The sequence below is a fragment of the Chiloscyllium punctatum genome, chromosome 48 (genome assembly GCF_047496795.1).
Source record: "Chiloscyllium punctatum isolate Juve2018m chromosome 48, sChiPun1.3, whole genome shotgun sequence".
NCBI classification, from domain to species: domain Eukaryota; kingdom Metazoa; phylum Chordata; class Chondrichthyes; order Orectolobiformes; family Hemiscylliidae; genus Chiloscyllium; species Chiloscyllium punctatum.
Window position 1 is genome coordinate 8,576,794 of NC_092786.1, and position 24,403 is coordinate 8,601,196.

A 24,403-nucleotide genomic window follows, 5' to 3' on the forward strand; every position below is an offset into this window, starting at 1 on the left:
AATCTATTGATAACTATTCGAACTGACTTGCACTGGCTCCGTCAAAGTGGTCAGAGCATTATGGCTGTCATTGAAGCTGGTAACAAACTTCCCATGGGTTAAAAATCGTAAATGATAGAGTAGGTACGAGGTCTGATGACACTGTTGGAGTATTGATGTTATTGTTAATCACATTAACTCGGCTGGAGTTGACTGAATTTATATTGGCTCACTCTGAATCTCAGGATATCACTCTGGGCAGTAAGTCTCCACAAACAGCAACGTGACAGTGAGCAAGGATCATCTGTTTTGATTTAAATTGGGATTATAGCACTGCTGCTTCACAGCACCAGTTACAAGGTTGGAGTCCAGCCTTGGTCAACAGCCTGTTTGGTGGTCCCATATTCTCCCCAGGATAGTGTGGGCCCCCTCCAGGTGCTCTGGTTTCCTCCCACAGTTCAACGGTTTGTGGGTTAGGTGGATCAGTTGTGCGAAATTGTCTACAGTGTCCAGGATTGTGCAGACTCGGTAGATCAGCCATGGGAAATGCAGTGTTACAGGGATGGAGTGCTCCAGGTGGGATGCTCTTTGGATGGTTGGTGGGGTTTCATGGGCCAATGCTCTCCTGCCACACTTTTGGGTTTCTATTCTATGATTGAGGATAAAGGCTACACAGCAGGGTGTCCTTGGAGAAGGAGCATGTGGTATGTATCAATGTTCGCGATGCCTTTAGATAGGGTTGGGCATCGCAGGGGATACAGTGCTTTATTTCCACTGCTGCTCCCTCTCCTCCAACTCTACTTTGATTTGGTCCCTTCCCACTATGTAATAGTTTGCTTTGCCCGTAATGGGCTTTGTTTTTAAATATTCAATTGGTTACATGGTTTGCTTACTGCTGGTGATTATATATTAACAAAACCCAAAATGGTGTAATGAGTATTTTGATGGTGGGAAAGTTGCTCAGTTGTGTGTGATAACATGTCTGGGTAGGAGAAATGGGGGGGAAAGGACACTTCACAGCTCAGAGAAGAAGAACTGAAAAGCAGTTAAATCAAACCAAAGGTTCAGACAGAGAGGGAATATTTCCCTGGAGTTTGAGTTACTGGAAAGTGGTGGTGTCCGGGAATAGACAGGATTTTGTTTTACAGGGCGTTTGAAATTTTTAAAAAAACTGTTATATTCAGATAGTTTGATTTCTTTTCTTTCAGTTTTATATATTGTGGAATAAATAGCTATAATATTTTAGAACCAAATTAACGAACCTTCTTTTAAATAAAATCCATCAAACCATCCCTCACTGAAAACTGATGTGGAGGTGCAATCTCCTGTAGAATCCCTGTCCACTTCTTCCTACCCGGGCTCCATGGTTATATACATACCTGGGAGATAGCAGCAGGAGGCCATTCGGCCTTTCAATCCTGCCTCACCATTCAGTGTGAGACAGCTGACCAACCAGCTCAAGTCTCCTGTTCCTGCTGCGTTCCAATCCCCTTTCATGACTTTACCTCAAAGAACTATATCTAAGTCCTCCTTTGGTTTCACTGCCTTTTGCTCTCGTGATGTTGCTGTGTTACTGTGTGGGTGTAGGCAGGGGTAATGTGGTGGTGCTGCCTACTGGAGGATGTACTCAGTATCCCTCGTCATCCTGCAGTAACATCAATTGGGTTTCAGCAACTAGAGATAGAAACCGTTTCTAGGATATGGGCATCACTGGCTCAGCCAGCATTTATTCCCCATCTCTCGTTACCCTTGAGAAGATGGTAGTGAGCTGCTGTCTTGAACCATTCACAGTCCATTTGGCACAGAGAGACCGACAATGCTGGGATGGAGAGTGTTGCAGGATTTTGGCTAAGTGATTCTCGATCTTTGGTTCTTCAAATGCTGGTTAACTTAATCACAATCTGCACATGATTTTGAGATTTCGGTCTGCAAATCTTCACCATCTAGCACCCTGAATAAATGAATATGTATAGATTAGAAATTCAGAGCAGACAATCCTGGTTTTGCTGGAATATCTTTTTCCCCTTTCTTCCCCCAAAGCTGTAACCGTCCAGCCCACTTACTTTCTCCAACCATTCTGACTCTGCTACCCCTAATGTACACCCTCCCCATTCTCATGGAGTTGTTGATAAACAGATCTATGCCACCACTTCCTGTCCCTGGTTAGACTCTGCACCCTTTCTGGTTTCATTTCCTTTCCCTTCAGTTGCTGCAAGTCAAAATGTAACAGCAAAATGAAACAAAAGGAAACAGAAAGGCAGATAGCAGATCCTGGACAGAAGAGGAACCTTCAGTTTGGGAGAATGGGTCACATCCTTTTTTGTTTCTCATTGGTCGATTCCACTGTTAAGACAAGTTGGGAATGGAACTTGGTCCCATGTGGGCGTGGTGACACTTTGACCCTCTAACAGATCAATACTACAAGCAAATACGTTCCTCCTCCAGACAATCACAGTGTGAAATACTTCCCAGGAGTTACCCCAAAGAACACGCTCCAAAACCCACCCACATTCCGTACATGTGCAGTGCCAGGTTTCCCCACAGATGTGCGGTTCCTACCTCGGAATTTGGGAGTTGCAGTCGTCATGCAGCCACTGGAGACATGTCTCTGGAACGTGAATGAAAAGTGTGGGGTGGAGGATGTTGTGTATCAGATCCCCATTCAGACACACGTGACATGTGGGCCGTCACTGGGATTTACTGAGACATCCGCTTAGACAACCTGATTTCTGACGTAAGGAATATAGATTCAGCCAATTGCGGGATAGGGAGGTTAATAAGGCGCAGTAGGTTTTAAGCAGAGGTGGCTTAGTGGGTAGCACTGCTGCCTCACAGCGTCAGGGACCTTAGGCGACTGTGTGGAGTTTACACATTCTCCCCATGTTTGCATGGTTTGGTGCAGTTCTCCAGTTTCCTCACAGTTCAAAGATGTGCAGGGTAGGTGGATTGCCCATGCTAAATTGCTGATAGTGTCCATGCACATGCCGGTTAGACAATTAGCCATGGGAAATGTAATGTTACAGGGAACGAGTGGGCCTGAATGGGATGCTCATCATAGGTTGCTTTGGACTCGATAGATGAATATCCTGTTTCTGCACTATAGGGATTCTATTGTATTCTCATGAAGAAGAATGAACCTGTCTCGATGTGTTGTGAATCCAACGAATTCCATATTCGAAATGTAGTGGATGCCAGGACAATGACCAAATTTAATGAAGAGATACAGATTTTTCATTTGCAATGAATTGAACTGTGAGAAAGAGCAGGCGGGAAAATTCAGCTGAGACCGAGGTGAGCTCAATCATCACCGTATTAAATGGTGGAGCTGGTTCATAGGGCTGTATTGCCTCTCCTGTGCCCAGTGATTATCTTCTTACGGTAATAACTGGAAAGCTGAATCCAAAACTCACCACCTTCAACAAAGGAGATTTTCGTTAAAAGCAGGATAGTCAGGTGGATTCGCATTCCAATCTTAGATAGTGAGGAAGTGTGTAGGAGATAATGATTTTGCAATTTTAAACTGAGGGGAGACAGTGATTTATGGTTTTAGATTGCGTTGTACATTTACACCGTCCAGAATACTCTGTTGTGAATATATATCCTGTACTTTATTACAAAGCCAAGGTCTCTGACAATGAAAACCCAAACACCCAGGAAACATCACCTCACCTCATAATCTGATAAAAGACTTGTGATAACTCTGGTTGAATTTAGAATTCAGATGGAAAGTGGGAAGATTAAATCCAATCCGGCAGGGTTCAGGAATATGAGTACACAGCAGTCAGTCTTCACAGTGGAGGATATGAAGAACATGCCAGTAATTGATAAGGAGACTAAGGAAGGTGAGTACCAAGAAATAACCATTATCACAAAACCGTTAGAGCTGGGCAAGCTAATGTAGCTAAAGGTAGACAAATTTCCTTGCCTATATGGAATACATCCCAGGTGCTACCAGAGATAGTGGGAGAAATAGCAAATGTACTTAAAATTATAGCGTCCTACTGCAGAGACAGGCCCTTTGGCCCAAACTGATCCATGCCGACCAGAATGTCCATCCACGCTAACCCCATTTCCCTGCACTTGGCCCATCTGCTTCTGACTCTTTGCTATCCATGTATTTGTCCAAATGCCTTTCACATGTTGTTAATGTTCCTACGTAACCACTTCCACTGGCACCTCATTCCATGCATGTAGACCCTCAGTTGCCCCTCAGGTTCCCTTGTATTCTTTCTCCTCTAACCTTAAGCTGACGCCCCCCGTCCTTGATACCTTGGGAATAAGACCGAGTGTATTCACCTTACCCAAGCCTCTCATGGTCTTATACACTTCTATAAACGATCACCCCTCTGTTTCCTCTGCTCTAAATAAAAATGTCCACGCTTGTCCAACCTTTCCCTATAACTCAGACCCCTGAGCCCGGGCAACATCCTTTTAATTTCTTCTGCACTTTTTACAGTTAAATAACTGAAACCTACACTGCATTCATCACATTTCCAGGGTTTCCCCACGAGGCTAGAACCGACGTGACAACGCCAATGGATTACAAGCCAATGATCAATAATTCACTCCTTTACAAAATTCCCATTTTCATGGTTTTTCCATGAGACAGGTATTGTTGTGTCTTTCTGGTTGCATGATTAATTAAAACCTTGTCCTCATACAAAATAAATCTGAGGCTTGACTGTTCCTGGGAAATGTGCCATGTTTTTTCAGACTTTTACAACCAAATGAACTGTCTCTCCACACTCACCATACTAACATGGACTTTTTCAGTCACACTGATATTTGAAATATTTGTCATGGACAGAATAACCATTTCATTTGGAAGGAAAGGTGCAATGATATTTACTTGATCCGTGCCGATCTGAATATCAGATATGAACATGACGTTCAATCTGAATTTCTCAACCGCAAATTCACCCTTTCAGTACCCAATAACAGAGAAAACAAGTTACCACTGTTAATACAGGATTCGTAAGATAATTGCAATATTAAATTGTAGATTCCTTGTTCCCCTAAAGCTTTAAATGACAGTGTCAACTGCTTTCTTCCATGAACTGAAATCCAAACCAGTCTCCTCACGCCTTTCCTCCACACCCAGTTTTCTCTCTCTCTCTCTCTCCTCTATTTGAATTCAATTTCCTCGCTCCTGTCTACAGGCTATGAACCAAATCAATGATTCTGACTCGGAGCCTCCTGGGTGTTGGAGAATCCTGCCCCCACCTCCCAGGATTTCCTTCCTGGTCAGACCGACATTGTGGAAAAAGAACAATCTGGAACCTCTTACTTATTTTCCCCAGCCCACCTCTGATGAGAACCATCCTGCACACACTGGCCAAATCATATCTGGTTGAACTAAAATGAACTAAAATTAGCACTCTAATTGCATGCCCATCCTTATCCTTTTCCATTTTATTCCTGAATATTCACACGAGTTCTGATAACTTTCTGAAAAATGCTCTCCCACTGATACTTTGACAATTCGTCAGGATACCAGGAGAGGGGCCATTCCTCTGGGTCCTGCTCTCAGAGGGAGCTGCCAATGACAGATTAATCCCACACGCCCAGAGCCTCCCTCCCTGGCACTGAGCCAAACTGCACATACGCCAACAATTGCGCAGCACTGCGCCCGTGCACTGGTCTCCCCTCCGACAGCACATGCTCCAGATCACACAGGAACCTGGGTGATTGACAGCAGCTGCTGCCCAATAGGGTGGATGGAGCGGGGCTGGACTGGGGCAATGGGATTGTAAACAATGAACGAATGAGGAGGACATTGGGGGATGGACAGGTCAGTGAGGGACATGATCAGTGCAGCAGCAGGAGGGGATGTTCTCAGTCTCACTCATTTGGAAACTCCATGAGCTCCTCCCACTTTCTGTCTATGGTGGGGATGGAGGAGACAGAGCAGGTGGGAGGGTTTAGGGATATATGGACTTCCTTTCAAAAGGAACTCACCTGTGTTGGCGATAATAACAAGACTCAAGACACAGTCACTAACACAAAGCTGGTGTACGTGAACTTTATACAGAATAATAACACCTATGCAGACCCTAATATATAGAGTTCAGTCCTGGATATTCATAACAGCTTTGTGCGTGGAAAATCATGTCTCATGAACTGGACTAAGTTTACTGAAGAGGTAACAAAGGATTGATGAGGGCAGAGCAGTGGACATGATCTACATGGACTTCAGTAAGGCGTTCGCAAGGTTCCTCATGGGAGTTGGTTAGCAAGATTAGATCTCATGGAATACATCGAGAACTAACCATTTAAATACAGAACTGGCTCAACGGTAGAAGACAGAGTGGTACCATAGGGATGCTTTTCAGGCTGGAGGCCTGTGACCAGTAGAGTGTCACAAGGATCGCTGCTGGATCCTGCACTTTTCGTCCTTTATATCAATGATTTGGATCTGAATATAAGAGGTATTGTCAGTAAGTTTGCAGATGACACCAAAATTGGAGATGTGGTCGACAGTGAAAAAAAAAAACCTCAGAGTGCAAGGGGACCTGCATCAAATGGTGAATGGGCTGAGGAGTTCAGTTTAGAAAAATGTGAGGTGCTGCATTTTAGAAAAGCAGACCTTGGCAGGACTTATTCAGTTAATAGTAAGTTCCTGGGGAATGTTCCAAAATAAAGAGATCTTGGCGTGCAGGTTCATAGTTCCCTGAAAGTAGAGTCGCAGGTCGATAGGATAGTGAAGAAGGCAGTTGGTCTGCTTTCTTTAATGGTCAGCGCATTGAGTATCGGGGTTGGAAGGTCATATTGCGGCTGTACAGGACATTCATTAGGAAATTTTTGGAATATTCCACGCAATTCTAGTCTCTTTCCTATCAGAAGAATGTTTTCATACTTGAAAGGGGTCAGAAAAGAATTACAAGGATGTTGCCAGGGTTGGATAGGGTGTTTTCCCTGCAATGTCAGAGGCTGAGCGGTGACCTTATAGCGATTTATAAAATCCGGCAGGGCATGGGTAGTGTAAATAGACAGTCTTTTCCCTGTTGTTGGGGAGTACAGAACTAGGAGACACGGAGGGGAGGGTAGGTAGAGAGATGTGGGCAGAGAGTGTGTGTGAAGAGAGGGTTATGGGGATAGAGAGGGAAGGCACAGAAACGGGTGAGGGGAGAGAGGAGGGAGACAGGCACCAGGGGACAGGCAGAGGAGTGGGGAGGGCGGGGACAGAGAACGGGGAGGGGGCAGAGGACGGGGGTTACAGAGAGTGGGGGGGAGAACAAAAACCGGGGCAGGGGACAGAGAGCATGGGTGAACAGATAGCTGGGCTGGGGAGAACAGAGAGCGGGGCAGAGAACAGAGAGCGGGGGAGGGGGGCGAAGAGTGAGCAGGAGAAACACAGGGGAACAGAGAGGGGGAGGGAGGGCTGTTTTCTCCTCCTCACCTTCAATCCCTCTGAAGGGCTCAGAACAACTGTACAGTTCCTGAAAAGTAGAGTTTCAGGGAGTTTCAGGGAGATCAAGTGCTGAAGGTGGCATTTGGGACAGTGACGTTTATTGGTCTGTGCACTGATCAATAAAGGAACCTGATTTCAATTCCACTCTGTGTGGTGTTTGCACATTCTTCCTCTAAGTGTCTCTGTGGGCTTCCTCTGGTTGCTCTGATTTCCTCAAACAATTCCAAAATCGTGCAGGTTAGGTGGATTAGCTGTGGGAAATGTTTGGTTACATGGTTCAGGTGGGATGTTGTTCCGATGGTTATTATAGTCTCATGGGCTGAATGGCCTGTTTCCACGTTTTAGGGATTCTGTGACTGAGTATAGGGGGGTAGGAGGTCATGTTGTGACGGTATAGGGCATTGGTGAGGCCTGTTTTAGAGTACTATATTCAATTCTAGTCTCGCGACTTCAGACATATATTACCAGAATAGGACTCAACCCCATAATGACAGGTTCCTGGGAAGTTAGCACTGCTGCCTCACAGCACCAGAGGCCCGGGTTCAATTCCCGCCTCAGGTCACTCTCTGTGTGGAGTTTGTACATTCTCCCCGTGTCTGCGTGGGTTTCCTCCGGGTGCTCTGGTTTCCTCCCACAATCCAAAAATGTGCTGGTCAGGTGAATTGGCCATGCTAAATTGCCCGTAGTGTTAGGTAAGGGGTAGATGTAGGGATATGGGTGGGTTGCACTTCGGCGGGGCGGTGTGGACTTGTTGGGCCGAAGGGCCTGTTTCCACACTGTAAGTAATCTAATCTAATGTAATCTAATCTAATCTAATAAAAAAAAAAGACCTTGCAGTGTGGGTTGATAGTTCTTGAAAGTGGGGTTGAAGGTAGACAGGTAGGTGAAGGTGGTGTTTGGTATGCTAGCTGTTATTGGGCAGTGCACTGAGGATAGGAGTTGGGAGATCATATTTCGGCTGTACAGTTTATTGGCTCGGCCATTTTTGTAATGCCCAAACTGCTTTCAATTCCAGTCTCCCTGCTATAGGAAACATGTTGGGAAACTTGGAAGAGTTCACAAAAGATTTACAAGGGTGTTGCCAGTATTGAAATATTTGAACCATAGAGGAGGGGGGGGGGGGGGGTTGAGGATATTTTCCCTGTAGCAGTGGACACTGTATAATGCCATCCCACAACTTCTTCAAGGCTGCAATGTTTCCTGTCACCACTTCAGATGCTGCCCGACCTGCTGAGGATCTCCAGTGCTTTTTGGTTTTTTTGCAGATTTCCACCATTTTGCTGAAGCACTTGGAGACAGAGAGCTGTACAGCTCCAGGTTTTGTTGACTCTGATTCCTGGGATGGCAGGACTGATGGATGAACAAGTACTCAATCCTCGTTTAATCCTCCTTTCCTTTGGCTTTCTGAGCTGCTGACAACCTCAGTAATATTCTACCTCCCATTCCTTGTCCTGAATCTGACCCATCTAAGCCTACACTTTAGTTCCCATCCCCCTGCCAGACTAGTTACAACCTCACCAATGGAACTGCAAAAGCCCTCACCAGGATATTTCTCCCAGCTCTGCCCAGGGGTAACCGGTCAGACTGGTACAGGTCCCACCCAGAAACAGTCCCAGTGCCTGAAGAATCTAAACCTTTCTCTGGTACACCATTTCCCCAGCCACATATCCAACTGATCTGCCCCCTTATTCATGCTCTCACTAGCACATGGCACTGGGTGCAATTCTCGGGTTATTACATTTCAGGAGCTACATTTTAATGCATCCCTGGTCTCCTTGTATCCAGCTTTCAGGTCCTCATCCCTTTGTTAAGCGATGTCATTGTTATCCCTGTGTTCCACCACCACTGGCTGTTAAACCTCCAGCTCCAGAATGTCCTGCAGCCACTCCATGATATCGCGGATCCTAGCTTCAGGAGGTAATGTACCATCCTGGATTCATGTCTGTGGCCACAGCAGTGCCCGCCCTAACCCTGACCATTGAATCCCCTGTCACTACAGCAGTGTTTCCTCTCTTTCCGCCCGCTCTGTGCAGCAGAGATCTCTGTGGTGTCATGAACCTGGCTGTTGCTGATTTCCCGTGAAGACACTGGAAGCGTCCCTTATTTCCCACATTGTGCAAGAGGAGAACACTACGGCTCTGAGGTGCACTGTCACAACATCTCTCTACATTCATCTAGTTACTCCCATTAAGAGAATTTAAATGAGTGAGTAACCTTCCTTCACTTCAAACATGGCCATTATAATAACAAAAAAATCTTTACTTTAGCTGATATGTCATACTTTAAAAACTTAAATACTCCGCAGGTGTCACCTACAAATTAGCTATTCCCATTGGGACTGTGAATTTCTGAAAGGCCTGAACTAAAACTGAGTTTCAGCTTCACCTTCTCCCTGTCTCACCTCACTATTTCCACCGAACTCCAAAACACTCTCATTGAGCCAAGCAGCACACTTGGTGCAGCTCTGCCATTTTCATTGTCTGCTCACACCTACACTTCCCTCAGCCTCCTGTACTGTTACAATGCATCTCAATGGGAGCTCAGGACCAGCATTGCATCTTTCAATTCAGCCCTTTGTAACCCCAGATTCAAAATGGACTTCAGCAGTTTCTGAATGAACAGACAGTTGTCAGAATCTGGAACGTTCCACCTGAAATGGTGCTGGAATTTGAGTCCACAAGGAATTTCAATGAGAAACTTGCAGAGAATTGGAAGTAGGGAGTTTACAGATTAACATTATAAATTGGATGATTGAGACTAAATCTGACAGTTCCTGCAAAAAGACGAGGTGTAATTTGAATAAATCTGTGCCCTCTCTCAGGCCAATACCTCCTTCCACAGTTTCAGGGCCACGAATTGAACACATACCCCAAGGGTGATCCAACGATGGACTTGATCATCTTTCTGCTTTTGGCTTGACAAAAATATTGAAGATATTTTCCCACAGACAGAACAGACAAACCTTTCTCCTTCCACAGTTAAATGCCAATGATATTCAGATCCTGATGACTCCTCTGACTGTAGAAACTTGTTTTAGAGATCCCAGTCAATTCATCTAACCTACAGATCTTTGGACTACAAGAGATAGGGGTTAAAGAGTAACTAATAGGTAGGGAGAGAGCCCAAAGAGACACAGGAACATTTGGAAACATAAAGGAGTGGGAAGTTGGAAAGCTGTTAATGGAGGAGACAGAAACTTTCGAGCATCTCAGTGGCGGTGGTGGAAATGGCGGCTGATGATCGACATTGTCCCTGCAAAAAAGACCCTGAGCTTCCAGTTGCCAGCTCTTTAACACACAAGACTTTTCCCTGTCCAACATCTCTGTCTCATGCTTACTGCAGTGTTCCAGGGAAGTTGATGCAAGCTGGAAGAACACTTCAGAACATATCAAATGGCTTCCTATTTCAAGAACTGCAATGTCCCCTCCCATGCAGTCAACAATGCCCTCCAGTGTATCTCCTCCACTTCCCACACCACTGCCCTTGAACCCCACCCCTTCAAATGCAACAAAGATGGAATTCCACCATCCTCACCTCCACCCAGATACAACGCATCATCCTCTGCTATTTCCACCATCAGATCCAACCACCTGAGATATATTTCCCTCCCCACCCCTTTCATTTCCACAGAGATCATACCTTCTGTGACTTCCACGTTAGATCCACACTCCCCACCAACCCATCCTCCACTCCAGGCACCTTCGCTTGCCACTGCAAGAGGTGGAAAACCTTTGCCCACACCTTCCCCTCGCCTCCATCCAAGGCACCACTGGATCCTCCCACATCCAGCAGAGAATTACCTGCCCACCCAAACACCTCCCCTATTGTGTCCCTTGCTCTCGGGACGCCAAATTGTGGAGTATTTCAGGGAACATTTCTGGGACACATGCACCAACCAACCCCACTGCCCTGTATCTGACCATTTCGGCTACCCACAGCCCCTCCGCCACCACGCTGCCAAGGACATGCAAGTCCTCCATCCCACAAATCCGAGCCACCCGACACCTGGAGGAAGAACACCTCATCTTACACATTGGGAACTTTCAACGACACGGCATCAAGGTTTCCGCATCTCCCTCAACCAACTTATCTCAGATTCAACCCTCCAACTCGGCAAAACCCTCTTGAACAGTCCGACCTGCCCATCTTCCTTTCCAATTGTCCATTCCACCCTCCATCTACAACCACCTATTGCCTCCCTTGCTCCCATCCCCCCAACCCCAAATACCCCTCCCTATTTATCTCTCAGATGTATTCCACCACCCACATTTCTGATGAAGTGCTGACATGCCCAGTACATCAATTCTCCTGCTCCTTGGATGCTGCCTGACCTGCTGTTCTTTTCCAGCGCCACACTTTAACACAAGCTGGAAGAACAACACCTCATCTCCCACTTGGGGACCCTGCAACCCTCTGGCTTCAACATCAAATTCAATAATTTTAAGTCCTGAACTCTCCCACGTCCTAGTGTCTTTGCCCCCTACCCCACATACCAGGCCTTGTTATTACGTAGCGTGCCATTACACACTACATTATGGGTAGCCACTAACAGTCCCCATAAACAGCTATTCACCCTCCCCCCGTCAGATCGTTATCCACTCCTTTGTCCAACTGCTCCAATCTCTCTCTTTGGACTCTATCCCCACCTATCATTTACTCCTTAACCCCTACCTTCTGCAAAAAAAGGGAATTTTTTTTCTCAGTAACATCAGTTCCTGAGGAAGAGTCACTGGATCGAAAATGCGAACTGATTTCTTTTCACAGATGCTGCCAGATCTGCTGAGCTTTTCCAGTACCTTCTGGTTGTTGTGTGTGATTTACAGCATCCGAAGTTCTTTTGGTTCTACTTTACTCGGAGTATATAATTCAGGTCCAGCAGACTGAAACAGTGTTTATCAACCTTCCCAGTCCACACTAACACCATCTCTCTCCCAGTATCTGCTGTCTCTCCCACTCCTTCACATTCAGTCCCCCCTCACAGTGACACAGCGCCTGCAAAGCTGATGGTCGTGTGTTGGCCTGCTGGACCCACCCCACATTCACTCCCACTGGCTGCAGGATCACGCCAACTCTCCTATTGGTCTGAAGCTATGTCAATCAGCCAGGCCCCATTGTGACCTGAGTGATGGGATCCTCCCAGGTGCATCAAAGGCTGAGGGGTGACCTCATAGAGATTTATAAAATCATGAGGGGCAATGGTAGGATAAATAGACAAGGTCATTTCCCTGGGTTCAGGGGGTCCAGAATGAGAAGGCATAGGTTTAAGATGTGAGGGGAAGAATTTAAAATGGATCTGAGGGGCATTTTTTTTCCCACTGAGGTTGGTGCGTGTATGGAATCTTCTGTCAGGAAGTGGAAGATTTTGGTACAATTATACCATTTGGCATCTGGATGGGTATATGAATAGGAAGGGTGTAGACTGATATGTGCCATGTGTTGGCAAATGGGATTAGATTAGGTTGGGATATCTGGTCAGCATGGACTAGTTTAACCAAAGGGTTTATTTTCATGCTGTACATCTCTACGGCTCTGCCCTGTGATGAGCTTCATCATTCACAGTGAATGCGTCAGTATCACAGAGCACAGGGGCTGGGGGCTATTCAGGCCATTGGACTGTACTCTCTCCCTCTGGAGATGGTGCCAGTCTATCCCAACTCACCTCCCATTTGGACATAGCCCTCCAAATCCTTCCTTAAAAAAGTAAAATTTCAAATTTGTTTTGACAATAACTACTGAATCTGCATCCAGCTGTCGGTCAAACTGTTCCAGATGCTCAGAACTTAGTGAGTAAAATAATCTTCACATTTTTAACCTGTATTATTTGCCAGTTACCTGAAAATAGTTACTAAAAATTGTGATGTTAAAAATTTCTCACTGTCTCTCTGTAAATGAAGTACCCTGGAAATAAATCAACTCCTGGTTGAAATCACTGCTTAACCTTCTCAGCTCCAAGGAGAATTGTCTGGCCTTCTGCTAACTCTCCATAAAAGAGAAACCTATCTTAATTTTAATTTATTAGTGTCATCGAGATGTACAGCACAGAAACAGACCCTTCAGTCCAACTTGTCCATGCCAACCAGATATCCTAAATTAATCTCGGCCCATAGCCTTCTAAACCTTTCCCAATCACATATCCAATGAAATGCCTTTTATATGTTGTAACTGTACCAGCCTCCACACTTTCTCTGGCAGCTCATTCCACACGCACCACGTTCAGCTGGAAACTTTACCCCAAGTATCCATTTTCAATCTTTTCCCTCACACCTGTGCTTTCTAGTTTTGGGCTCCCCTAAACAGGAATAGGACTCTGGCTGTTTACCCTATCCATGTCCCTCACGATTTTAATCAACCTCTATGGTCACCTCTCAGCATCCGATTCTCCATTGAAAACAGCATCAGTCTATTCAGCCTCTCCCTATAGCTCAATCCCTCAACCCTGGCAACATCTTTGCATTACTGCTGAATCCTTTCAAGTTTAACAATATCATTCCGATAGCAGGGAGACCAGGACTGAAAGCAGAGTTCCAGAAGTGGCTGAATGAATGTCCTGTACAGCCGCAAAATGACGTCACAACTCCTGTACTCAATGCACTGACCAATAAAGGCAAGTACACCCAACACCTTCTTCACTACACTGCCTATCTATGATTCCACTTTCAAGGAACTATGAACCTGCACTTCAAGATTTCTTTGTTCAGCAACACTCGCCACGACCTTCCCACTAAGTGTAGAAGTCCTGCCCTGATTTGCTTTTCCAAAATGCAGAACCACACATTTATCTAAATTAAACTGCATCTGCCACTCCTCAGCCCATTTGATTGGAGTCTCATTGTACTCTCAGGTAACTTTGCTGTCCACTGCACCTCGAATTTTGGTGTCTATTGTAAACCTACTAACCATAGCTCCTATATTCACAGAGAAATCATTTATATAAATGGCAAAAAGCAGTGGACCCAGTACCCAGACTGACAGCATATTGCTCATCACAGGCTTCCAGTACAAAAAGCACCCTCCACTATGACACTGACTTCTCAGCAAGGTTAAAGCTCATGGCATACAGGGAGAACTCACCATTTGGATACAGAACTGGCTCTTCAGACTGGAGGCCTGTGACTAGTGGAGTGTTACAAGGATCACTGCTGGATCCACTACCTTTTGTCATTTATATCAATGACTTGGATGTGAACATTGGAGGTATAGTTAGTGAGATGACACCAAAACTGGAGGTGTCGTGGACAGTGAAAAATATTACCTCAGAGTACAATGGGATCTTGATCAGATGGGTGAATGGGCTCAGGATTGGCATTTTGGAAACTCAAATCTTAGCAGGACTTATACACTTAATGGTAAGGTCCTGGCGAGTGTCACTGAACAAAGAGACCTTGGAGTGCAGGCAGATAGGATAGTGAAGGCGGCATTTGGTTTGCTTTCCTTTATCGGACAAAGTATTGAGTACAGGAGTTGTGAGGTCATGTTGTGGCTGTACAGGACATTGGTTAGGCCACTTTTGGAACGTTGTGTACAAATCTGGTCTCCCTCCTATTGGAAGGATGTTGTGAAACTTGAAAGGGTTCAGGAAAGATTTACAAGAACGTTGCCAGGGTTGGAGGATTTCAGCTAGGCTGGGGGTTGAATAGAGGTTGAATAGATTGGGGCTGTTTTCCCTGCAGCGTTGGAGGCTGAGAGGTGATCTTATCGATGTTTATAAAAACATGAGGTGCATGGATAGGATAAATAGACAAAGTCTTTTCCCAGGCGTGGGGGATCCCAGCACTTGAGGACATAGGTTTATGGTATGAGGGGAAAGACTTTAAAGAGATTTGAGAGGCAACGTTTTCAAACAGAGGGTGGTATGTGTATGGAAAGAGATGCCAGAGGAAGTGGAGGAGGCCATTACGATTGCAATATTTAAAAGGCATCTTCATGTGTATATGAATAGGAAGGATATGGGCCGGGTGCTGCCAGGTGGGACTAGATTGCATTGGGATATCTGATCAGCGTGTACTGGTTGGACCGACGGGTCTCTGTTTCTGTGCTGTCCATCTATGACTGTTTGACCTTCCAGCCAATTCCGTATCCAAACAGCTAGTTCCGCCAAAGTGGTATGGTATTGAACCTGCTAACCAGTGTGTTATGTGAAACTTTGTGTCTTTCTCAAGTCCAAGTTACGGATTTCAATGCACAAAGCCATTCTGACTCTCCCTAATAATTTCTTGCCTTTCCAATGACATGTAAATCCTGTCCCTGACAATCCCATCCAACAACTTCTCTGCCACTGACTTCAGGCTCAGCAGTCTATAGTTCCCTGGCTTTTCCATACCAACTTTCTTGAATAATGGCACCAGTCTTCCAGCACCTCACCTGTGGCGATCGATGATACAAATATCGCAGCGAGGCTCCCAGCAAAAGCTTCCCTAATTTCCCACAAGGTTCTGGGATACACCTGATCAGATTCCAGGGATTTATCCACCTTTCTGCATTTTAAGACATCCAGTACCTCCTCCTCTATAATATGTACACTTGCCAAGTTATCACGATTTATTTCTCCAACATCTCTAACTTTCATATCCCCTTTCAGTAAAAACTGACATGAAATACTTACAGAATCTCTCCCATCTCCTGTTGTTCCATAGACAGTCTTGTTGATCTTTGAGGGTCGCTATTCTCTGCCTAGATATTCTTTTGTCTTTAGTGTATTTGTAGAATCTCTTTGGATTCTCCTTAAGCCTATTTCCCAAAGCTATCTCATGTCCCCTTTTCTGCCTCCTGGTTTCCCACGAGTATATTCCTACTGCCCTTATAGTCCCCTAGGGACTCACTCAAACCCAGTGCTCTGTACCTGCCATATCCTTTCTTAATTTTCTTGACCAGAGCCTCAATTTTTCAGTTCATGCAGTATTCTCTACGCCTCCCAGCCTTGGCCTTAACGGGAACCTACTATCTGCGAACTCTCATTGTCGCAGGCCTATGGAGGCAATGGCAGATGATGACAGAGAAACAATCATTATCAGTAAAGAGGTAGTGTTGGGAAAGCTAACAACTCATCCTTATCTCTATAATTCCTCTCTAGCCTCAGAACTATCACTATCTATGCATCAAAGACATCTCAATCTATGCAACATCCTCCAATCTCTAATCTCCTCCAGTCTCAACACCCTCCCTATCTCTAATCTTGTCCACCCCCTCAAATCTCTGTGATGTGCCTTTCTTTAATTCCAACCTTCAGGATAACCCATTTTTATTTCAGATTCCTGCACCCAGAGCTCCACAATGTCCCGCTTAACCTCTGTCACATTTTCCTCCAAAAAACATTAATCAATCACGTATCATCTATTCTAATATCACCTTCTCTAACCTGGTTTCTATTGTGGTTTGCCATATTCCTATATTATGCATCTGTTGTGACAGAAAAAGGTGTTGTGGTCCATTGGGTTTATGCTGTAAAGGAATCTCCCAGCTAACTATTTTAATCCCATTTTCCAGCACTGAGCCCATAGATCTGTCAGCCTTGCCATTGCAAGTGTGTTCCTAAATAAAATCTGAAATGCCATCGGGATTTCTGTCTCTCACTCAATTCCAGACAGTGAGGTTTAGTGCAACTGTTGCTCTATGATATCTCCCACAGAAACACAGAGCAGCTAGGTCTGTGCAAACCAGAGATCGCCCACACATTGGGAAGGATGGCAGGGACCCTGAGATGAGGGTACAGGAGATTTACTAGGATGATTCAAGGAATGAGGGATTTTAGTTGCAGAATTTGTAGGGCTGTTTTAACATTAATTACTCATGTGACATGTGTGCTGCTAATACACATCAAGAATAACCATCCACAATTCATGGACTCTCCTTTTCAACCTATCCCCTTGCCTGCGCTTTGGTAACCTTCAGGTTAATCACCACCAGACATCTCTCTCCAATGACAGAGTAGTCCTATGGTCTGGGAGGACAATGCTAACTTGATCTTTCACACAGTAATGTTACTGTCCCTCGGGGGTGGGGAGAGGGAATGCTGAAGGTGGTGGATGGGAAACCACTCAGGTACAGTGCTTTACCCTGGAGGATGTTCACTTTCTTTAATATTGTTGGGGGGTGCACTGATGCAGGCAAGTGGAGAATGTTCCAACACAAGCCGGATGTGTACCTTATAGGTAGCAAACAGACATTGTGGAATCAGGGGTTTGGAAAAACTGAGAGAATTCTCCTTGTAGCAAAGGAAAATGTGGGGAACTGTGACAGAGTGGTTTACTAAAATTACACGTTATAATAATAAACCTTGCACCCGTCAGCTCATTAAACAAGGATGGCAAGACACGTGTTGAAAATTTGGGAAGATCTCTTGATCGGATGGTTTGATTCAAAGGAGAACTTTTATTCAGCAAATGGTATTGACCTGGAACACAATACTCTCACTCAATATGAATATCCAGGTCCTGATGTATTGAGTAATTCTGTCAGAGTTTGGCGTTACAATTACTGAGATCACCATCTGAATGTCCACCTGTAATACAAGTTTATAAAATCCGTCACTGTCAGTTCAAGTTTGAAACTCATACAATCCCCTCCTCCTGGCCCAGGAGGACTGTTCACATTACCCCTGGTGGAGGTTAGCAGGCAATTCAGGGGCAAATCCAAGTGGGTTTCTGTGAGTTTCACCCTTGGGACTTCATGTGACTGAACATGGGACAGAATGATCCAAGATTCAGTCAGATATGGAGAGCAGGATTTGCTTCCTTTTCTTTCTTCCATGCTGCCGCTGTGTCTCATAAATAAGACATGGGGTGTGAAAGGCTCATTCAACTCGATGGGCAAGTTGTCTCCATTCTCACCAACGGGCTGCAAGCTCCTCCCAGTCATTAAACAGAATATCCATGAAAAGATAGCAACTGAGCATGCTTCCCACTGCCCAGTGCTCCCAGTAAATGTTTCGAATAATGAGGGGGGAAATCTCCTAGAAAAGGCATAACAGGCAAGTTCCAAGAGGATTATAAACAGTTTACAGAGAGATATTCACTGGAAAAGTGGGCAAAATTTGGCAAATGGAGTATAACTTGGGATAAACTGGAGAAAGCTGCACTAGAAAGGGACCAGGGGGGAAAATGAGCAGGAAACACAGAAAGCTAGCACACAGTTACAACAGGGAATCAGGAAAGGGAATGGAATGTTGTCCCTTATTTCAAATAGATTGCAATATAAGAGTTTGGAATGTATACCTTTGGGCAACTAAACAAATGGCGAGTAAGATCACATCTGGAGTAACGTGAACAGATTTGGTTGCTTTAGTTAACGAAATAGAGCAGTTTATTGGAGGCATTTCAGAGAAGATCCATTGGGATGATCCCTGTTTTGAAGGGATTATCCTGTAAGCAAAGGCTGAACAAATTGGGAATCTACTCACTGGACTTTGGAAGAATCAGAGGTGATCTCTTTGAAACATACAGGATTCTATCGAGGTTTGACAGGGTAAATACAGAGAGGATGTGTCACATTACGGGTGAGTCTTGAACCAGATTCTGGGTCAGTCGCGAAATCTAGGGTTCTGTTTCAGATTTGTCAAGATAAAGGCAACACCGACACAGGTTAGGGTTTCAGTAGCAATGGAGCTGGGTGAGGAGGAGACAAGCAACATTTTAGTGATTGGAATTCCTGGTATTTGTGATTGTTTAGATGTCTGATCAGAAGGTCACTTTGGGGTCAGATATGAAAGCAATATTGTGAAGTATGTAGTTCTGCCTCAGACACTTCGCAGTGAGAGGGAGAGACACAGCAGGAAGGGAAATGAATTTGGAATAGCAACTGAAGGCTATTGCAGTGTTGCATTGGAGTGAATTGCAGCTCATCGAAGTGTGGTAAGCAGTTTGATAACTGAGTAACAGTGGAGTAATGGATATGGATGATGGGGAGAGAGAGCTGGACATTGTCAGTGTACATGTGAAACCTAACACAGTGCTTTTGGGCGATGTTACCTCCTGGCAGTATATAGGTTAGAAACAGGACAGACCAAGGATCGATCCTGGAGGGACACCAAATACAATGAATTCAGAAAGGAAAGGGAGAGTGGAGATGGAGCAAGATTTTCCAATGACGGTGAGGTCAAATATTAGTTTTTAGCAGAATGGGAGAGAAGGACATAACCAGAAAAGACAGACAGATCATGGAACAATATATGTGAATTGGCAAGGGGAGGGGGGTGGGGTGGTGACATGCAGGGGGATGAGAGAGAGATTTGGAATGTCCATGATTTAGCTACACTAGGGTAAATGGTCAAGATGACCTCTAATAAGGCTTGACAAGGGACTCTAGGAAATGCAAGTTTAGGACTAAAATGAAGAGGACCCTTGTGAGGCAGTTTGGCTCGGTGGGCTAGTGGAGAGTGAGGGAAGAAACAGAGGCAGCTGATCGGATTATCTCAATGTTATTGACAGAGAAACCCCATGAGCTCCTCACTCTTGTTGTAGGAGGGGAGGATGGAGGAGACTGGATAATGGACATTGTTTTCGGAATTATAAAAAACAAAACTTGTGATAGTGATTCTAAAAATAAGTGAACAAACCTGTCGTATTTATCATTTATCAAGAATATTAAAATATGCAACTGAAGTTCAGGTTTGAATCCCAAATTGGTAGAGGGTTGCTCTGAAGTCAAGAAAAAAAAAGAAACTGGAACGAAGACTCTACTGTTTGCCATGGAACCATTGGGGATGTTCTTCCTGCATTGACAATGTCCTTGAGGAAAAGAAACACGACAATGGCCCATCAAATCACTCATTGTATTAATCACTCCACAGTCTCAACAAAGGACGGCACGGTGGCACAGTGGTTAGCACTGCTGCACTCACAGTGCCACAGACCCGGGTTCAATTCCTGCCTCAGGCGAGAGACTGTGTGGAGTTTGCACATTCTCCCCGTGTCCGTGTCTGCGTGGGTTTTCTCCGGGTGCTCCGGTTTCCTCCCACAGTCCAAAAACGTGCAGGTTAGGTGAATTGGCCATGCTATATTGCCCGTAGTGTTAGGTCAGTGTGGACTTGTTGGGCCGAAATGCCTGTTTCCACACTAAGTAATCTAATCTAAAAGGAATGTACTAGCAAATACAACAACACAATCACAAATACTCCAACCCAATCTGAAATCTCATGGCCTAGTATATCCCCATTCAACCATTAACATCAAGCCAGGGGAATCAACCCTGGTTCAATGGTGAATGCAGGAGGGCATGCCAGCAGCACCAGGCAAAGCTAAAAATGAGGTGCAAACCTGGTGCAGCGTCCAAACAACACAAGCAACACCAAATAGAACTAAGTGATCCCATAAACAATGGATTAGATCTGAGTTCTGTCACACCTAGTCAAGAGTAGTGATGGACAATTACAGCATCACAGATATCCCCACCCTTACTGATGGAGGCGTCTCACACATCCAATCAACAGATAAGAGGACAGCATTAGCAGCGATTTTAGGCCAGCAGGCCAAGTGGATCAGCCTTCTCCATTGGTCCCTGACATCACAGATATCAATCGACTTGGTTTATTTCAAATTGAATCATTTCAAATCAGATCAAGAAATGGATAAGTAGTGTAAAGGCTACGGGCCCTGCCAATATTCTGGCAACCGTACTGATGGCTGTGCTTCAGAACTTGCTGCCCACCAAGGCAAGTACTTCTCCAGCACTGGCACCTACCAACTTTGTGGAACATTGCTCAGGGATGTTCCAACACAAAAACACAGGGCAGATGCAACTTAGCCAATTCCCCTCTATCAGTCCACACTCGCTCAGCAGTGAAGTGATGGATGATTTCATCGACAGTGCTGTCACGCACCGGCTCAGCAATAACCTGCTCAGCGATGCCCAGTTTGGGTTCTGCCAGGGCCACTCAGTTCCTGAGCTTGTTACAGACTTGATTCACAAACTAACAAACAGCTGAATGAGGTGAGGATGACATGCCAGACCCCCTCCAAGTCCACTATTTCGACTTCAGTGCTATCAGCTGACCTCACCACAGTCTCAGCTCATTTGCTGAAACTCTCATTCATTCTTTTTGTTGACTCTAGATTTCATTATCTAAACCCACTCATGGCCAGCATCCCACATTCACCCTCCCGATAATCTCAAGAATATTGAAAACTCTACTGCCGAAATGCTCACTTGTACCAAAACGAGCTGATCAATCCCATTTATAAGCAACAACAATTTACTTTTGCACCTTTGAATTAATTCCTGGCTGTAATCATTCCTATCTCCCTGCACCACACACCCTTTCATATCTCAATAACAACTCATTTTAGTTCAGACTCTCAATGATGTGTTTATTTTTGAGTTCACCTGTGTGACTGTTTCTATAGACTCCAAGGGAACATGGTCTGGAATCCCCACTCTAACCCTTCTTCCTTTTAGGCATTCTTGAAAAACTGCTTATTTGGCAATGGTTTTGGTCACTGGACACAGTATTCTCCATCTGTAGCCTTATGTCAAAAGTTTTCAATAATATGTTTGTGAAATTAAAACCATGATGATTTGTACAGACATCTTCTACTCTTCAATATCACAGAGTGAATAATCTGTAATGTCTCTTACCCAACCACCTTCACCATACAAACTTCAGCAGTACAAAGAAGCCAAACATCACCCTCTCCACAGGCAACAAGGCTTTGGCATTGATCACTGGTTTCTGTGGAAGGAGAAATACACACTTGATGTTTCAGGGAGTGCAATATGAATTACAGGGAATGAAAATGGTGCAGAATTTGACTGTCAGAATTTGAAGGAAAATGCACTCGCTTATTGGAAAAAAAGAATTCTTGACTGTCAAAGATATTGTGGAAAAAATAACCTGATAATGGAACAGCATATGGTCAGGAGCCAGGCAGCAGGGGACAATTCATTTATATTCCTGAAGAAGGGCTTATACCCGAAACGTGGATTCTCCTGCTCCTCGGATGCTGCCTGGCCTGCTGTGTTTTTGCAGCTCTACATTTTTCAATTCATTTACAAAACAACTTTAAAAGTAATATTAAAATACTATACACAGCAAAAATACAACCATGAGAGACTGAGGAAGCGAGATAATGAACAAGTGGACATCAGAGAACCCAGACCAGACTTCACTTTTATGATCCCACAAAGATGTCTAGCACAGAAACAGACTTTTTCGGTCCAACCTATGCCAACCAGATATCCTAGCTTAATCTATCTAAATTAAATCCTATCTGCCACTCCAATTTTGGTGTCACCTGCAAACTTACGAACTATACGGCCTCTATTCACGTCCAAATCATTTAAATGAATGATGAAACAAATCCAGAAAAAAGTCTATTTCTCTGGGTTTGAATGTGCTCTGTAAACAACCTGCCCTATGACTCTTTTTAACCAGGGAAGGTTGCACATAAATCCCTCTGAACTTTGCCCCCTACAAAGCTGGCGGCCGCGCACGTATCCAGTTAATCATTGCCCCGAATAAAGATGGCGGCGCTCATTCGGGCCGATTACTCAACGAGGCATGTTCCCGTTTGCTGCAAAAACGGGACTGTAAGTTTCAAATTTGTATTTTCCGATGTGTACCAAATGATTATAAAACCTCTAAGACCATACCAACACCATTTCCCTCCCGCTTCCTGCTGTTTATTTCTTTCCTTAGCAACAGCACTCTGCACACGCACATTCCGAACATCCGCACCCAGCGCGAGGATGATCACGTGGTATAGTCTAGTCCCGCCCTCATTCACTGATTGGCCGGAGGACCAACTGCTCCGCTCGGTCCTCCAGCTCCTCCCCTGCCTATGCATTGTTCCGCCGCTGACATCAATCACTTCTTCGGTCCAACCTGTCGATGACAACGAGATATACTCACCTCATCTATCTAAATTAAATCCTATCTGCCACTCCTCAGCCCATTGGTCCATCTGATCAATATCCCACTGTACTCTGAGATAACCTTCTTCATTGTCCACACTACCAACTGTTGGCTGGAGCTTGCACACTGCTTCGTGACTTTTGTTGCTATTTCTCATTTACAAAAGTGAGGAACATAGTTTAAAATCACACAACCACTTGATGAAGGACCAGCAAAGTAGTGCTTCCAAATAAACCTGTTGAACTATAACATGGTGTTCTGTGAATTTTAATGTTGTCCATCCTAATCCAACACCAGCACCTCCAAGTCACGAGTGAGGGAGGAATGCATAACATATGAACAAAAGATTTTGGAAAAGGAGAAGGCCGTCCTGCCCTTCGAGCCTGCTCTACCATTCAATAAGATCATGGCTGATCATTTCGAGGATGCAGAACCATTTATCCATGTTCTCACTATATTCCTTAATTAGTTATTTCTTTTTTTAAAAAACTGACTTAGCTTTAAAAACCTTCATTGAACTAGCATCAACTACTTCCCTGGGCAATGCACTCGCATCAAGGTCAAGACGTTCCTTCTCAATTCACTCCTAAATTTGCTTCCTCAAATCTTGTGGTGATGCCCTCTTGTCCTGGCTTCATCTGCCAGTGGAAACATCCTCTCGACTTCTATTTTATTCATTCCATTCATTATTTTATATATTTCCCATTCTTCAGAATTCCAATGAATATAATCCCAATCTACTCAGGCTCTATTAAGCCAAACCCCTCACCTCCGGAATCAACATAGTTAACCTCCTCTGCACCCCCTCTAGTGCCAGTACATCCTTGAGCACGTAAGGAGATAAAAACTGCATGCAGTACTCCAGGTGTGGCCTCACCAGCACCCACTATAGCGAGAACATAACCTCTGCTTTTAAACACAATCCGTTCACAAGTGAAGGACAAAATTCCATTTGCCTTCTGAATTGATTGTTGTACCTGGTGACCAACCCTCCTGCAGAAGGATGTTCAGGTGCCTCTGCATCGCAAATAATGTAACTTTTTTAAAAAATTCAGGTAATAATCTTTTTATTAATGTTACTCCAACCAAAGAGTATGACTTTACATTTATTAACATAATATTCCACTTGCCAAACAATTGCCCACTAACTCAATGTATCTATGTTCCTC

The 24,403-nt window shown here is 44.6% G+C and overlaps 1 long non-coding RNA gene across 2 annotated transcripts; it reads right to left on the reverse strand.

The window, feature by feature from the left end:
* Positions 1-1,686: 1,686 nt before the first annotated feature.
* On the reverse strand, positions 1,687-23,057 carry LOC140469161 (uncharacterized). 2 transcript variants are annotated; one of them, XR_011955992.1, is made up of 3 exons: positions 22,973-23,057; positions 21,959-22,052; positions 1,687-1,930 (listed from the first exon to the last, which is right to left on the reverse strand). It is a non-coding gene; the product is annotated as an uncharacterized lncRNA (long non-coding RNA). The 2 variants fall into 2 exon arrangements; XR_011955991.1 differs by lacking the exon at positions 22,973-23,057 and adding an exon at positions 22,215-22,253.
* Between the last annotated feature and the right edge of the window lie 1,346 nt (positions 23,058-24,403).